Source organism: Tachyglossus aculeatus, unplaced genomic scaffold (assembly GCF_015852505.1).
Source record: "Tachyglossus aculeatus isolate mTacAcu1 unplaced genomic scaffold, mTacAcu1.pri scaffold_1_arrow_ctg1, whole genome shotgun sequence".
NCBI classification, from domain to species: Eukaryota; Metazoa; Chordata; class Mammalia; order Monotremata; family Tachyglossidae; genus Tachyglossus; species Tachyglossus aculeatus.
The window spans coordinates 4,160,097-4,176,970 of record NW_024044915.1 but is presented as its reverse complement, the minus strand read 5'-3'; positions in this window follow the sequence as shown (position 1 = coordinate 4,176,970).

Here is a 16,874-nt window from a genome sequence, read left to right as displayed (position 1 = left end):
GCTCAATAAATACGATTGATTGATTGATTCTATCCCTCCTCTTTATCCATTATTTTATCTCACTACTAAGCCCACTCCATTTTTCTCAAGCTTACTCACTGTGACAGATTCTTATCTTTTCGGCTGCCAAATTCTTTCTCATGCTCTTTCTGTTCCTTGAATCTCTCTCCTCTTTTAAATCAGGCAGACTATGCCTCTCACCATCTTCAAAGCACTTTTGAAATCATGTCTGCTCCAAATGGCTTTCAGAGTCTAATCTCATCTCAGTCCAGTGTAGACTCTGAAAAGAATGGACTTTAACCCAGCCTAGTCCCACATTCTTCCCATTCGGGAAGAAAGGCCCATATGGAAATGGTGCAGCTCCACTGAGTCAGGATTTCCCATGGTTACTTGTCTCCAGAAATAGAAGATATCATCAATATCTCTCAGGGACAACGGGGAGAATTATTGTCCCAGAAAGCATATTTCTAGACTGTGAGCCAACTGTTGGGTAGGGACCATCTCTATATGTTGCCAACTTGTACTTCCCAAGCGCTTAGTACAGTACTCTGCACGCAGTAAGTGCTCAATAAATACGACTGATTGATTTACCTTTAGACACCGGTTCTTTGATTAGAAAAGCTTGTATTCATACATTTACAAAAGCCATTAAGTAATAATAATAATTATGGTATGTGTTAAGCCCTTACTATGTGCCTGGCACTATACTAAGTTCTGGGGTAGATACAAGCAAATCGGGTTGGACAAAGTCCCTGTCCCACGTGGGGCTCACAGTCACAATCCCCATTTTATGTGATGGAACTGAAGCCCAGAGAAGTAAAGTGACTTGCCCAAGGTCACACAGCAGAAAAGTGACCGTGTTAGGATTAGAACCCATGACCTTCTAACTCCCGGGTCCTTGCTGTACCCTGTACACCTTGCTGACTACATACGCCAAGCATGAATGCCTTAATTTCAGGCTGTTCAAGTGATAATTCCTATCAGAATGTTGATGTTATATGAAATGATTCTCAAAATATTTCCCGTGTTTCAACCTCTTGCTTTGGAACCAAGTGATAACATTTTAAACAAAACAACCAAGTTAATTTAATAATGTTAGTATTCCAGGTGTATACTTTTATAGCTCACATTTTCAAATACCATAAACTTTCTTTGATCTTTATTTGAAATGTAGTATGTTACAATCCAACTATTATTTCCTTTTGCATCTACCCACAGAGAAATGAGGAAAGAAGACTTGAGACGAGGATGAATAAAAGAACAGAGTTTGTGAGAAACTGCTAAAAAGAGAGAAATAGAGAGAGGTTTTAAGAAGGCCATTCAACAAGTTTCTAAAATTTTTAAATTACCCCAGTTGGCTTTAAATTAGAAAGGAAAAGCAATCAACTCTACTGAGAATAAAGTAGGAACTATAAGATAATGTGTGAACACTGGAAAAAAAGTATTTGAATAGCAGGTCAAAACTGAATGGGTGGGGCAAAGATGAAAGGGTGGACTTTCCTTGTGTCGCTGTCAATAAATATTCTTTGCTCTATGAGGGTTGTATTTGAGTCAGTAAGGAACATTCAGGAGGGAAAGTTCCAAAACAGAAATGTGGTGACTTACCCGATTTGGAGTAAAATTGAACTGGAAAGCTAGCTCAGGCGCTTCACTTGTACTCAAGGTTTTATTGGCTTTAAAATGGGTCCACAGAGTTTCCAACAATGGGTTGCTGATCAGGCTTTTCTCTTTCTCTTGGAGATGATCAACGACTCCACTCTCCTTTTTTCTTTCCCTTTCGTTTCCAAGTCTGTCTGTGGTAGAGGAGGACTGAGGTTGGCCTTGGTCTATGAGACCAACTGGAGGGAAATCCAAGCTTCTTGAAACAGAGTTATCTGTAGAAGGAGAAACATCAGACTGATCTCAGCCCTAGGAGTAGTTTCAGTGTCTGTCTTTAAGTATGGAATATTCAGTAATGCAAGAGAAAGTGTCAAGAATCCAAATCATTGAAAGAACACACAGCATAGAGAGTCTCACGAAAAGAGAGGGTTCTCTTTAGCTCAAGACCAGTGCTAGAAAATTCTAAAGTTATAGAAGAATGATTGCAAAACTGAAGAGAACCTAGAGGGTAAAGCATCATGTAACATTGTCCATGTGTAGAGGATTAAAAGGAGAAGTGGTACAGACTAGTGGAAAGAGCCTGTGCCTGGGAATCAGAAGACCTGAGTCTTCCAGCCTCCACAAGTTGTCTGCTATGTGACCATGGGTAAGTGACTTAACTTCTCTGTTTACCTCAGTTGTAAGATGGTGGTTAAGACCATGAGCCTCATATGGGACATAAACTATGTATTACCTGATTGTCTTCTGTCTACCCCAGAGCTTAGTATAGTTCCTGGCACATAGTAAATGATTAACAAATACCATAAAAATGGGAGTAGGGCCATACAAAAGTAAAGTAAGATGAAAGCAGTTAATAGAAAAAAATGGGAGGAAAGAAAATAAATCAAGTCACTTGGAAACTACATCCTCAACATAGATTTATGATCAAAATCTCCACATTTTAAAATTAGTGATTCCAGTCCTCTCCTCAACGACATTTTCAAAAAGCTAATTAAACTGCACCCCATTCTCACCAGGAGAAAGGTAGGAAAAAATACATTCGGAAATGGGAACCAAAGCAAAGAGTAAACGATGGATAAAAATGGGGATTTCCCAAAGGACTGAGCCCAAGGTGATCTCCTTCAGCAGTGCCCTCCAGCTACTACCTCCTGAGCTCCAATCTACATCCGCAATGTCCTCCCAGAAACTTTCGATATTTTGCAAAATGTCTGGGGTATGAGACAGGAAGACAGCCTCCTGTATGCTCATAGTCTCCAGGATGAGCTTGTCCAGTTCTCTGTCCCAGTCGAAGATCGCCAAGTAGGGCTAGTTTAGGGGTTGAGAAAATCAAGAGCAGAAAAAGACCTCATTAACAGCAGCAGGGGTGTGTGACAGAGCTAGGGACAGGAAAGACAAGGTCACTTTCACTCACTATAGTTCTCGGGTTTCTACCTCTTATGCCACCCACAGAAACAGTTGAGGAATTCAACAAATGAACATGAATGACAGCAGTACACTAAGCCCAGGAATGGAGATTACCGATTTCTTTTGGGATAAATTGACTGTTGGTCAGAGTTAACTTGGCCCAAGGCAGGATCGTCCTAGCAGGCTGGAATTGTGTCCCAGATTCATCAAGGAAAACTCCCCAAACTGGTCCCCTACCCAGGCAGTTACTCTCTTGGAGAGAAGAAAATTGAACCAGGGTCCCTGTTGCCTGACCAGCAAATGGCCTTACCTTCTTCCCTCAACAACTGGAGCTGGCAAAGATCTACCTGAATCTTCATTCATTCATTAATTCAGTCGTATTTATTCAGTGCTTATTGTGTGCAAAGCACTGTACTAAGCGCTTAGAAAGTACAAGTCGGCAACATATAGAGATGGTCCCTACCTAACAACGGGCTCACAGTCTAGAAGGGGGAGACAGACAACAAAACAAAACATGTAAACAGGTGTTAAAATCGTCCGAACAAATAGAATTGTAGCTATATGCACATCATTAACAAAAGAAATAGAATAGTAAATATGTACAAGTAAAATAAATGGGGTAATAAATCTGTATAAATATATACAAGTTCTGTGGGAAGGGGAAGGAGGTAGGGTGGGGGGATGGGGAGCAGGAGATGGGGAGGGGAGGGGGATCAGAGGAAAAAGAGGGGCCTAGTGTGGGAACCTTAGTCCCTGAAAATTTCTCACAAACACCAGAGGAAAATGGATCCCCTCCTCTAAACCACAGGCAAGTGGGGGCATCATTTCCCATAGCAGTGAATCTCCCCAAACCATGGGCAATGGAGGTTGGTTCATGTTTCCCAAAATATATTGTGTTGCTCTCACTGACAGTAATCCATACCTGTCACTTTTCTGGGCATTTGCTCAGCTGAATAAGGTTTTCTGCAGATTCTCCCACCAGCCCAGCAGGCTAAAAGCAGCAGTATTTACTGCCAACACCAGAGATGACTCTTCCAGTCCACGGCCAGTAGGATTGAGACCAAACAATTGGTGCTGCCTTTGCAGACTCGTGCTGTGGAACTGTGGGATTCTGACTTTTGGAGGACTACCAGATGAACCAAGGTCAGGCCTGATAGAGAACCACTCCCTCTAGACCATATCGGACCTCAGGTTGCTGCTCTGGAACCATCAGCTGAGCTTGCCCACTGCTTCCCAGGCCGTGAGGTTCTACAGATCCTCAGAAAGTCATCTAGATATGAGATTCCAGAGAATTAAATCCTCCTTTAGACTGTGAGATCGTTGTGGGCAGGGATTGTGTCTAGCAACTCTATTAGAGTGCCCTCTCCCAAATGCTTAGTGCAGTGCTCCGCACACAATAAGTGGTCAAAAAATATGATTGGTTGATTGTATAGACTATTCAGAGCAGTTGACATTCTGGAGATTGAATGAATGAATTCTCAATAGGATATTATTGTCCCTGGAGTTTCAAGGTGAGGCCAGTGTCCAGCAGAAACTACCATCCTCCACACCCTAAGCTCCAGAAGCATTTAGGATTCAGGGAAGAATACCTAGGGTGGGAATGGGTCGTGGGCCTGTGGCCTCAGAGCCAGAATTATGCTGAAGGTGTGGCAGGAGGAGGAAGAAGGAATCACACACGAGGATTTGAGTGTATTTACTATCTCCGTGCTGTCCGCTCTTGTCAGAAGATGGAGCTTCTGATCATTGGATGTATCCTGGACTGTGGGGTTGGTCTGACACTGACCATGCCCAGGGTCCTTTGCTCTGGGTAGTGGGGGTAGGTGTGTGTGAGGCCTATGACCTACTTTCTCAAGATTAATCTCTGTCCTTGTCACCACTCCCAGCCTCCTGCCTGATTCAAGGGCTGACAACTCTGGAGTTGCTGTGAGGACTGGTCATATTGTGGGGCTCAGGGCGGGGAGGACAGAGCTCTGGGAGGCTCCCCAATTCTGGAATTATCCGTGATTATCCCAAACCTCTCTAGCTTTCAAACCTCCCAGGGACCCATGAGGGAGGGCAATTCCTAACTGTTTTTTCTTCTGATGTTTGTGAGAAAGTTTCAGGGTTGCAGGTGCAGAGCTCCAGGCAAGGATAATCCCCAGACCTCCTGCATGGCTGATTTCTCTGATCCCAGACTGGGCGCAGGAGATTCAACCCAGTGTTCCGCCCATTCCCAACTACAGGCAAACTATGGCATGAGAACAGAGCCATCATTCTGACTACAAGTCCAGGCAAACTCTCATAACCCTCCCTTCCCAATTTTCCCTAGATCTCAGTTTGTCCTGGTTGCGGGCTTCCCCACATCTTATTGGCAGCTTCCCTCTGAGAGGAGTGGATACTGGAGTCCCAGTCCCTTTGCCCGTGGAGAAGAATCAACCTCCTGATTCGGATGGTTCCTCAATGTTTATTCTAGACTCGCCTAACCTAATGCTCTCTCATCTTACCTTGTTGCTGTTTCTCCAGCTTCCCAATTCCACTAGGTGGCGGGGCGGGGGGGGAGGGAGAGAAGACGCCCTGCTGTCTGGACAGACAGTATCCAGCCACCTGCTACAAGGATGGGGACCTGGTGATCGCAGGGATGTTATCTCTGCAGACCATGACTGTTTTCCAGAGCGAAAACTTACATTTCGTTGATAGTAGTTACAGGAAGAACTATATTGCCAAGTAAGTTTTTTTGTATTAGTGGCTATACTGAATGTTTAATTAAATTATGGTACTTGCTAAGTATTTGCTATGCAAAGCACTGTCCTAAACACTGGTTGGATACAGTTCTTGTTTAATATGGGGCTCACACTCTGACTAGGCTTTAATCCGCATTTTACAGATGAGGTAACTGAGAGACAGAAAAGTTAAGTGACCGGCTCAATGTCACACAGCAGAAATGTGGCAGAACTGAGTTTAGAACACAGGTCCCATGATTCCCAAGCTTGGGCCTCACTACTTCTTTGGTTTTCTCTGTTTTGATGGCACTTGATGATTTGGCAGGGACTGTATTCAACACAGAGTTTCTGACACCTTTCCTGAGACAGGTCCAGCCTGTACTCTAAGCCCCCCGTATCACTTCCCGGTCTGGATTGTCTGTCCCTCCTTCTTTCCCTTCAGATTCTGTCCTTCCGATCCTCCTTCTGGGTTTGAAGGGAAAATGTTTCCTTCTACTCCCTCCCTGTCCTCGTAGCCATTGGAGCTGTGACTCAGAGCCAGGGAGGACTTGGGGCTGGGTGGTGCAGGAGAGGAAGCAGGGTGGCCAGTGCAGAAGGCAATGTGATTCAGGGCCCTGGGCTGGGTGATGCTGCCACTGGACTTTGTACCTGATCTGTTCTTTTGGTAGGACATGTCCCTTGGAATGTGCAGTGGGGCGCAGGGTAAATCCTGGGGGCTTACACTGTCTTTCTCATTTCAGTTGGGCTCACAAAGACTTCGAGCACTTCCTGGCCCTGCTATATGCCATGGATGAGATCAACAAGGATCCCAGCCTTTTACCCAATATATCACTGGACTTCCATTTCCATGAAATCTACCACAATGCCAAAAGAGCCATGGAGGGTGCCTTGATGGGGATGTCAGAAGAAGGACAGACCATCCCTAACTACAGCTGTGGGAAGCAGGAAAAGACTGTGGCTGTCATTGGAGGAGCCACGTCTGCCCATGGCGAACATCCTGGTACTCTACAAGTTCCCGCAGGTAGGAAACCATTCAAACAGTACGGTTCCTTCCCTGTGTAATGAAGGAATGACTAGATTGGAGAGTTGTCTCAGGGAAAGCAGTTTCTGTTTACTTCTTTCAAACCCACACTGCACACTGAGAAGGAATGTTCATGGGTAAGAGCAAATTTTCAGGGAAAGCCTAGCGCTGTTTCTACTTTAAGGACAAGCCAGGTCCTGTGGGTTCACTGATGGATGAAACTGTCCAAGTGAATTTCTATCAAAGTCAGTTTCTTTGTTACTTTTTACTGGCTCCAAGAGCACTCCCTGTCCATACTGCAACTTTCCCTTTAGAGGGGCAAAAAGAAATGGTAAAAGGAAAGTTATAAATATGGGGCACAGAGTCAGGGGGGGTGTGAAGGAGCTAGGGACAGGGAATACAGGGTCACTTTCACTCACTATAGTTCTGGAGTTTCTACCTCTTAGTAGGGTTACAGTGATGCTTCTCACCAAGATTCCAGGAGGATTTCAAACTCCTGAAGCCCCCATTTCCCTCCTCATTTGACTCCTTTAAGAACCACTGCTATGATCCACCGTCCATCTTCCCTAAATGCCAGCTTCAACTGTTCCCTCGCTGAGGGTTCTTTTTTCTCTACCTTCTAACATATGCAAATCCCCGTGAGTCTCAAAACACTTTCCCTGGATCCAATACGCACAACGCATCTCCATCTTGTCCCTGCTCCCTTTCTTGTCATGTCTCCTCGATCAGATATTTTGCCCTTCTGCCTCCATTATCTCTTCTCCAACCCCACTCCTGACCCACTCCAATCTGCTTTCTGCCCCCTTTCCTCCACTGAGGAAGCAATCTATAAGCAACCTATTTTACCCTAATATTCCTCTACTGCTCAATCACTTTGGATTCCATGGACCACAGCCTCTTTCAGAAATACTACCTGAAGCTGTTTTCTCTTTCACAGTCTCTTTTGGTATTATTCTTGCCTCTCTGGCTGCTCCTTCTCACTCCCTTCCCCTGGCTCTTCTGTTTCTCACCCCACAACCTTGGGTGTCACTCAACACTCCATTCTTGCTCTCCTGTCATCTCACTTTGCACTCGCTCCTTTGGAGAACTCATCCACTACCAAGGCTTCATTTACCTTCATTCACCTAGTCCATGCGGTAACTCTAAATTCTGTCTCAAAAGCACCAAATCCCCACTTCCTGCGGCGTCTCACATTCCCACTTCACTCTGCAAGGCTGGCTCCCTTGGGCATCAATTTCAATAAGAATAAAATTGAAGTCTTCATTTTCCCTCCCAATTTCTCCTTTTTAGTTTCCAATAGAGGTTGATAGCATCGCCATCCTCTCTGTCATCAAGACCCTCAGTAGTGGCATGAACTTTGATTCTTTGCTCTTTCATCTCTCACATCCAGTCTGTTGGTTAATGCTGCTGATTTTTCCTCCACAGCATTTTCCCAGACCTGCTACTCCGGTCCCATCCAAATGGCCATCAGCCTGGTCTGACCACCCATAGTTTCCTAGCTAGGATCCTGTATTGGCCTCCTTACTGATTTTCCTAGACTGTGAGTTAGTTCTGGGCAGGGAATCCTTAAATCTGCACCAATTCTCTCAAGTCACCATGCCCCATTTGGTCTCTATACCCAACCTACCTACCCTTATGGCGCAGCATGACACCCTCAACACTACCCTCTCTATTGAAATCAACTTGCTCTCTCCCCTATCCCTTCTCCAGTCTCATACCACTAACCCACAACACTGGATCACCTCCAGAGCACTCTTCCTTTCCTCCCATGGACATGCCGTGGAGTGATGCTGGCAGAAATCCAGAGATCATGCCAACTTAGTCCATGTCAAATGCATCCTTGCCGCTCTAACGTGGCCTCTCCCCTGCCTGGTAACAATATTGCTCCATCCTTATTGACTCCCATGCTCATTGCGTTCGCCAGGTGTTTCATACACTTAATTCCCTCCTCAAACCCTCTGTCACCCCACCCCACCTAACCTTAGTCCCTAACTTGGCCACATATTTTATGGATAAAATTGAAGCCATCAGGAATGATCTCTCTAAAATCTCCCCTGCTCCTGTACAGTCCCTCCCTCCCTCTGTCCCTTTTTTGACTCTCCCATCTTTCTCTGTAATGTTCTAAGAGGGGATCTCCTGCTTCCTTTCAAAATCTACTCCTTCTATTCATTCCTTTCCCTTTGCACCTGATCAAAACACTTGCCCTAACCTTTTTTTCCACCCTGACCTCCACCTTCACCTGTTCACTCTTCAGTGGCTTCTTCTCCATTGCTTTCATATGTGCACATGTATGCCCTAGCCTAAAAATAAACCATCCCTCAAACCCTGGCCCCAGATCCTTCTGGTTATAGCTTCATCTCCCTCCTAACATTGCCTTCCATACTCCACTTCCTCTCCTTCTATTCTCCTTTAACTCCCCACTAATCTCTACCACCCAATCCAGTTACTAATCCCAGGTCCCACCTCCAGGTTTCTGAGCCATTTGGATCTTTTTCTCAAATTATTTCTCTCTTTCTCCATCCCTACATTGATCCTTGGGGACTTCAATTTCCACTTCTTTCTTCCTCTTATCCTCAACTCCACTGACCCATTAATCAACTTGGACATGCACTTGATCTCATCCTCCCTGGTGACAGTACTAGCCTCACTCTCCCCAACTCTACCTTCCTCAACTATGAAATTTCCCTGTAGTAATAATTACTAATAATTTTGGAATTTGTTAAGTGCTTATTATAGGCCAAATGCTGCCCTAAGCGCTGGGGTAATACAAGATGATCAGGTCCCACATGGGACTCACAACCTAAGTCGTGGGGAGAACAGCTTTTTTGAATCACCCTTTGGGAACCAAGGTATACAGAAATTAAGTGACTTGCCTGAGTGATTTGGAACTGGGATTAGAACCCAGGTGCTCTCTTTCCACAAAACCGCACTCTATCCAAACACAGCCTCCTCACCTGATATCTGTCCCTTTCCTGCCCCCACATGGAACTCTCTCCTGTTCTCCATAGAGAACTTCATTTTTTAAATCTGCACCAATATTCTCAAGACATTATGCCCCATTTAGTCTCCATTCTCAAACTATCCTTGATGCAACAATTGACACCCTCAACACAACCCTCTCTACTGGACTCTACTTGCTCACTACCCTCTCCCTTTACCAATCTCGTACCACTAACCCTCAGTACAGGATCACCCCCAGAGCACTCTTCTTTTTCTCCCATGGACATGCAGTGGAGTTGTGCTTGCAGAAACCCAGATAGCAAGCAACCTAGTCCATGTCAGATGCATCTCACCTACTTTAACGTGCCTTCTCCTTACTTGGCGCAGAGCACCGTACTAAGTGCCTGGGAGAGTACAATATAGTAACATAACAGATTTTCCCTGCCTACAACGAACTTACAATCTAGAGGGGTGCTTACAGTCTAAGGAGGAACAGGAGATCTCTTCTTGAGACACTTCAGAGAAAGATGGGAGAGTCAAAGAAGGGGCAGAGGAAAAAAGGACAAGATAGGAGCAGGGGATAGTAATGCACGATGGTCGGGTCCCACATGGGGCTCACAGTCTATGTTGTGGGGAGAACAGGTGATTTTGAATTCTCATTGGGAGCTCAAACATAGAGAAATTAAGTGACTTGTCCAAGAAACTTCGAGCTGGGATTAAAACCATGTATTCTCTTTCCACTAGACCACATTTTATCCAACCACAACCTCCTCATTATGCCCCATTTATTCATTCATTCAATTGTATTTATTGAGCACTTACTGTGTGCAGAGTCTCCATACTGAAACTACCTATCCTTGATGTGCAAAGTGACACCCTCAACACCACCCTCTCTAATGGACTTAACTTGCTCAATCCCCTCTACGTTTACTAATCTTGTATCACTAACCCTCAGTACAGGATCACCCCTAGAACACTCCTCTTTTTCTCCCGTGGACATGCCATAGAGTTGTGCTGTCAGAAATCCAGATATCAGGCCAACCTAGTCCATGTCAGATGCCTTTCACCTGCTTTAACCTGCCCTCCTCCCAACCCGGCAACAATATTGCTGCATCCTTATTGACTACCATGCCGATTGCCTTTGCCAGTTGTTTCCTTCCTCAATCCCAGTTTGGATAAAACTGGTACTATCAGGAGAATCTCCTCTGCTCCTATCTGGTTCTTCTCTCCTCCTTCCCCTTCTTTGACTCTCCCACGTTTCCATGAAGTGTCTCAAGAATAGATCTCCTATTCCTCCTCTAGACCGTAAGTCCCCCTCTATCAATCAATCAATCGTATTGATTGAGTGCTTACTGTGTGCAGAGCACTGTACTAAGCGCTTGGGAAGTACAAGTTGGCAACATATAGAGACAGTCCCTACCCAACAGTGGGTTCACAGTCTCGAAGGAGGAGACAGAGAATAAAACCAAACATATTAACAAAATAAAATAAATAGAATAGATATGTACAAGTAAAATAAATAAATAAATAGAGTAATAAATATGTACAGACATATATACATATATACAGGTGCTGTGGGGAAGGGAAGGAGGTAAGACGGGGGGATTGAGGGGGGACGAGGGGGAGACGAAGGAGGGGGCTCAGTCTGGGAAGGCCTCCTGGAGGAGGTGAGCTCTCAGTAGGGCCTTGAAGGGAGGAAGAGAACTAGCTTGGCAGATGTTGGGAGGGAGGGTATTCCAGGCCAGGGGGATGATGTGGGCCGGGGGTCGATGGCGGGACAGGTGAGAACGAGGCACGGTGAGGCGATTAGCGGCAGAGGAGCAGAGGGTGGGGGCTGGGCTGTAGAAGGAGAGAAAGGAGGTGAGGTGGGAGGGGGCGAGGTGATGGACAGCTTTGAAGCCGAGAGTGAGAAGTTTTTGCCTGATGCACAGATTGATTGGTAGCCACTGGAGATTTTTGAGGAGGGGAGTAACATGCCCAGGGCGTTTCTGGACACAGACAATCCGGGCAGCGGCGTGAAGTACGGATTGAAATGGAGAGAGACACGAGGGTGGGAGATCAGAGAGGAGGCTGATGCAGTAGTCCAGACGGGATAGGATGAGAGCTTGAACGGGCAGGGTAGCAGTTTGGATGGAGAGGAAAGGGAGGATCTTGGCAATGTAGCGGAGCTTAGACTGGCAGGTTTTGGTGATGGCTTGGATGTGAGGGGTGAGTGAGAGAGCAGAGTCGAGGACGACACCAAGGTTGCGGGCTTGTGAGACGGGGAGGATGGTAGTGTCGTCAACAGTGATGGGAAAGTCAGGGAGAGGGCAGGGTTTGGGAGGGAAGACAAGGAGTTCAGTCTTGGACATGTTGAGTTTTAGGTGGCAGGCAGACATCCAGATGGAGGTGTCCTGAAGGCAGGAGGAGATGCAAGCCTGGAGGGAGGGGGAAAGAGCAGGGGCAGAGATGTAGATTTGGGTGTCATCAGCGTAGAGATGATAGTTGAAGTCGTGGGAGCGAATGAGGTCACCGAGGGAGTGAGTGTAGAACGAGAACAGAAGGGGACCGAGAACTGAACCTTGGGGAACCCCCACAGTAAGGGGATGGGAGGAGGAGGAGGAGCCTGCAACAGAGACTGAGAATGAACGACTGGAGAGATAAGAGGAGAACCAGGAGAAGACGGAGTCTGTGAAGCCAAGGTTGGATAGCGTGTTGAAGAGAAGGGGGTGGTCCACAGTGTCGAAGGCAGCTGAGAGGTCGAGGAGGATTAGGATAGAGTGTGAGCCGTTGGATTTGGCAAGCAGGAGGTCATTGGTGACCTTTGAGAGGGTAGTTTCCGTGGAATGTAGGGGACGGAAGAAAGACTGGAGGGGGTCGAGGAGAGAGGTGGTGTTGAGGAATTCGAGCTAGCGCGTGTAGACAACTCGTTCAAGGAGTTTGGAAAGGAATGGTAGGAGGGATATGGGGCGATAACTAGAAGGTGTTGTGGGGTCAAGAGAGGGTTTTTTTTAGGATGGGAGAGACATGGGTATGTTTGAAGGCAGAGGGGAAGGAACAAGTGGAGAGTGAGCGGTTGAAGATGGAAGTTATGGAGGGGAGAAGGGATGGAGCGAGAGATTTCATGAGATGAGAGGGAATGGGGTCAAAGCACAGGTGGCCGGAGTAGCAATTGAGAGGAGGGAGGAGAGCTCTTCTGAGGATACTGCTGGGAAGGATGGGAGAGTAGCAGAGAGTGTTGAGAGCTCTAGATTGTAAGCTCATTGTTGGTAGGGAATACCAGTTACGTTGTTATATTGTACTCTCCCAAGCACTTAGTACAGTGCTCTGCACACAGTAAATGCTTAAGAAATACAGCTGATTTATTGATTTCCCTCCCAGTCTACCCCTTCTACCTGCTCCTCTGGCCCCATATCTTTATACCTTATCAAAATACTCATCTCCTCTTTTCTTCCCTTCCCTACTGCTATCTTCAACTGTTCACTCCCCAATGGCTTCTTCCCCACAGCTTTCAAATATTCTTGTGTATCTTCTATCCTAAAAATAACCCTCTCTTGACCCCTCATCTCTCTCTGGTTCTTGTTCCATATCCCTCCTCCATTCCTTTCCAAATTCTATGAGTGAGTTGTCTACACTCACTGTCTCCACTTCCTCTCCTCCATTTTCCTCCTTGACACCCCACCAATCTGGCTTTTTCAGTAGTTTTTGCTACATGGTTCTTATGTTCCAGGCAGTATGCTCTGGAGTAGGTAAAGTTAGTCGGGTTGTGACCCAATCAATGTCCCACATGGAGTTCACTGTCTTAATCCCCATTTTACAGACAAGGTAAGTGAGGTGCAGAGAAGTTAAGTGATTTGCTTAAGGTAAGACACCAGACATCTGGCAGAGGCAGGATTAGAAACCACGTCCTTTTGACTCCCAGGCCTGTGCTCTATCTACTAAGCCTTGCTGCTTATGCCAACTTCACTCCATGGAAACTGCCCTCTAAAAGGTCGCCAGTGATCAACTTCTTACCAAATCCAACAGTTTCTATTCCATCCTTTTCTTTCCGGACCTCTCAGCGCCCTTCAACACTGTGGACCAATGCCTTCTCCTGGAAACATGATCTAACCTTGGCTTCACTGACACTGTCCTCTCTTGGTTCCCTCCTGTCTCTTTGGATGCTGCTTCTCAGTCTCTTTCACAGGCACCTCATCTACATCCCAATCCCTCAATGTGGGAGTCTTTCAAGGCTCAATTCTGGGTTCCCTTCTCTTCGCTACCTACACTCACTCCCTTGGAGAATCATTCACTCTCATGGCTTCAACTACCATCTCTATGCTGATGATTCCCAAATTTACCTCTCCAGCCTTCATCTTCATTCTCTGCAGTTTCATATTTCCCCTACCTTCATAACATCACTACCTGGATGTCCTGCTTACAACTCAAAACTAGCATATCCAAAACAGAACTCATATTCCCACTCAAGCCCTGTCCTTCCCATGACTTTTCCATCATGTAGATAGCATTATCTTCCTCTCTGTTTCTGTCTCACAAGCCTGTAAATCTGCCCATTCCAGTCCATATTTCACTTTGCTGCCGGTATCATATTTGTAAAACACATTCAATCCATGTTTTGCCACTCCTCAATGAACCTCTAGTGATTGCCCATCAAGTTCCTCATCAAAAAGGATCTTTTTACCATAGACTTCATTATACTCAATCACCTGCCCCTTCCTATCTTACCTTCCTTTTCATTCATTGATTCGATTGTATTTATGGAGCTCTTACTGTATAGAAAGCGCGGTACTAAGAACTTAGGAGAGTACAATATAAGAAACACATACACCCCCTGCTCATAATGAGCTCACAGCCTAGAGGGGGAAACAGACATTAATGAAATAAATAAATGAATAAATGAATACATCAATTACAGATCTATACATATATGTGAAGTGGTGATAGGAGGGAGGATAAATGAAGAGAGCATGCCAGGCAGACACAGGAAGGGAGTGGGAGAAGAGGAGAGGAGGGCTTAGTCAGGGAAGGCTTCTTGGGAGGAGATGAGCCTTCAATAAGGCTTCGAAGTGGGGGAGTGTATTTTTCTGTTTGATATGAGGAGGAAGGATGTTCCAGGTCTGAGGTAGGACCTGAGCAAGAGGTCAGTGGTGAGAAAGATGTGATCAAGGTACAACGAGAAGGTTAGCACTAGACGATCAGAGTGTGCGAGATGGGTTGTAGTAAGAGAGTAGGGAGGCGAGGTAGGAGGGGGCAAAGAAATTTAGTGCTTTAAAGTCAATGATGAAGAGATTTTGTTCGATGCAGTGGTGGATGGGCAGCCACTTGAGTTTCTTGAAGAGTGGGGAAACATGGTCAGAACATTTTTGAAGGAAAATGTTCCGAGCAACAGAGTCAAGTATGGAGTGGTATGGGGAGAGGCAGGAGGCAGGAAGATCAGCAAGGAGGCTGATAACATTAATCAAGGCAGGATAGAATAAGTTCTTGCATTAATGCTGTAGAAGTTTGGATGGAGAGGGAGGGGTGGATTTTAGCAATGTCGTGAAGGTAGAACTGACAGGATTTAGTGAGGGCTTGAATATGTGGGTTGAATGAAAGAGAGGTTTCAGGGATAATGTCAAGGTTCATTCATTCGTTCATTCAATCGAATTTATTGAGCGTTTACTGTATTAAGAGCAATGTACTAAGCGCTTGTAAAGTACAATTAGATAACATATAGAGACAGTCCCTACTCAATAATAATAATAATAATAATAATAATAATAATAATAATGGCATTTATTGAGCGCTTACTATGTGCAAAGCACTGTTCTAAGCGCTGGGGAGGTTACAAGGTGATCAGGTTGTCCCACGTGGGGCTCACAGTCTCAATCCCCATTTTACAGATGAGGGAACTGAGGCACAGAGAAGTTAAGTGACTCGCCCAAAGTCACACAGTTGACAATTGGCGGTGCAGGGGTTTGAACCCATGACCTCTGACTCCAAAGCCCGGGCTCTTCTCCACTGAGCCACGCTGCTTCAACAATGGGCTCACAGTCTTAAAGAGGGAGACGGACAGCAAAGCAAAACAAGTAGACAGGTGTAAATACCATCAAAATAAATAGAATTATAGATATATACACATAATTAATAAAATAGAGTGATAAATATGTACAAATATACACAAGTGCTGTGGGGAGGGGGAAGGGTTAGGGCAGAGGGAGGGATTGGGAGCGATAGGGAAGGGAGGAGGAGGAGAAAATAAGGAAGGACTCAGTCTGGGAAGGCATCCTGAAGGAAGTGAGCTCTCAGTAGGGCTTTGAAGAGAGGAAGAGAGCTAATTTGGCTGATGTGTGGATGGAGGGCATTCCAGGCCAGAGGTAGAATGTGGGCCAGGGATCGACGGCGGAACAGACGAGAACAAAGCACAGTGAGGATGAGAAGGCGAGAAGGGAGGTGAGGCAGGGGGGAACAAGGTGATGGAGAGCTTTGAGGCCAATTATGAGGAGTTTTTGCTTCATGCAATGGTTGATAAGCAACCACTGGAGATTTTTGAGGAGGGGAGTGACATGCCCAGAGCGTTTCTAAAGAAAGATAATCTGGACATCAGAGTGAAGTATAGACTGAAGTGGGCAGAGACAGGAGGATGGGAGATCAGAAATGAGGCTAATGTAGTAATCCAGTCGGGATAGGGTGAGAGCTTGAACCAGCAAGGTAGCAGTTTGGATGGAGAGGAAAGGGCAGATCTTAGCGATGTTGTGGAGGTGAAACCGGCAGGGTTTGGTGGCAGATTGTATGTGTGGGGTGAATGAGAGACCAGAGTCAATGATGACACCAAGTTCGTGAGCTTGTGAGACAGGAAGGATGGTAGTGTTGTCCACAGTGACGGGAAAGTCAGGGAGAGGGCAGGGTTTGAGAGGGAAGATAAGGAGCTCAGTCTTGATATCTTGAGTTTTAAGTGGCAGGCAGACATCCAGGTGGAGATGTCCTGAAGGCAAGAGACATGAGCCTGGAGGGAGGAAGAGAGAACAGGGGAGGACTTGTAGATTGGGGTAACATTAGCATAAAGATAATAGTTGAAGCCATGGGAGCAAATGAGTTCACCAGGGAGTGAGTATATATGGAGAACAGAAGGAGACGAAGATCTGACCCTTCTGGAACCCCTATGTTAGGGGATTGGAGGGGGAAGAGGAGCCCCTGAGGGAGACTGAGAATGAACGGCCAGAGAGATAAGAGGAGAACCATGAGAGGAAGAA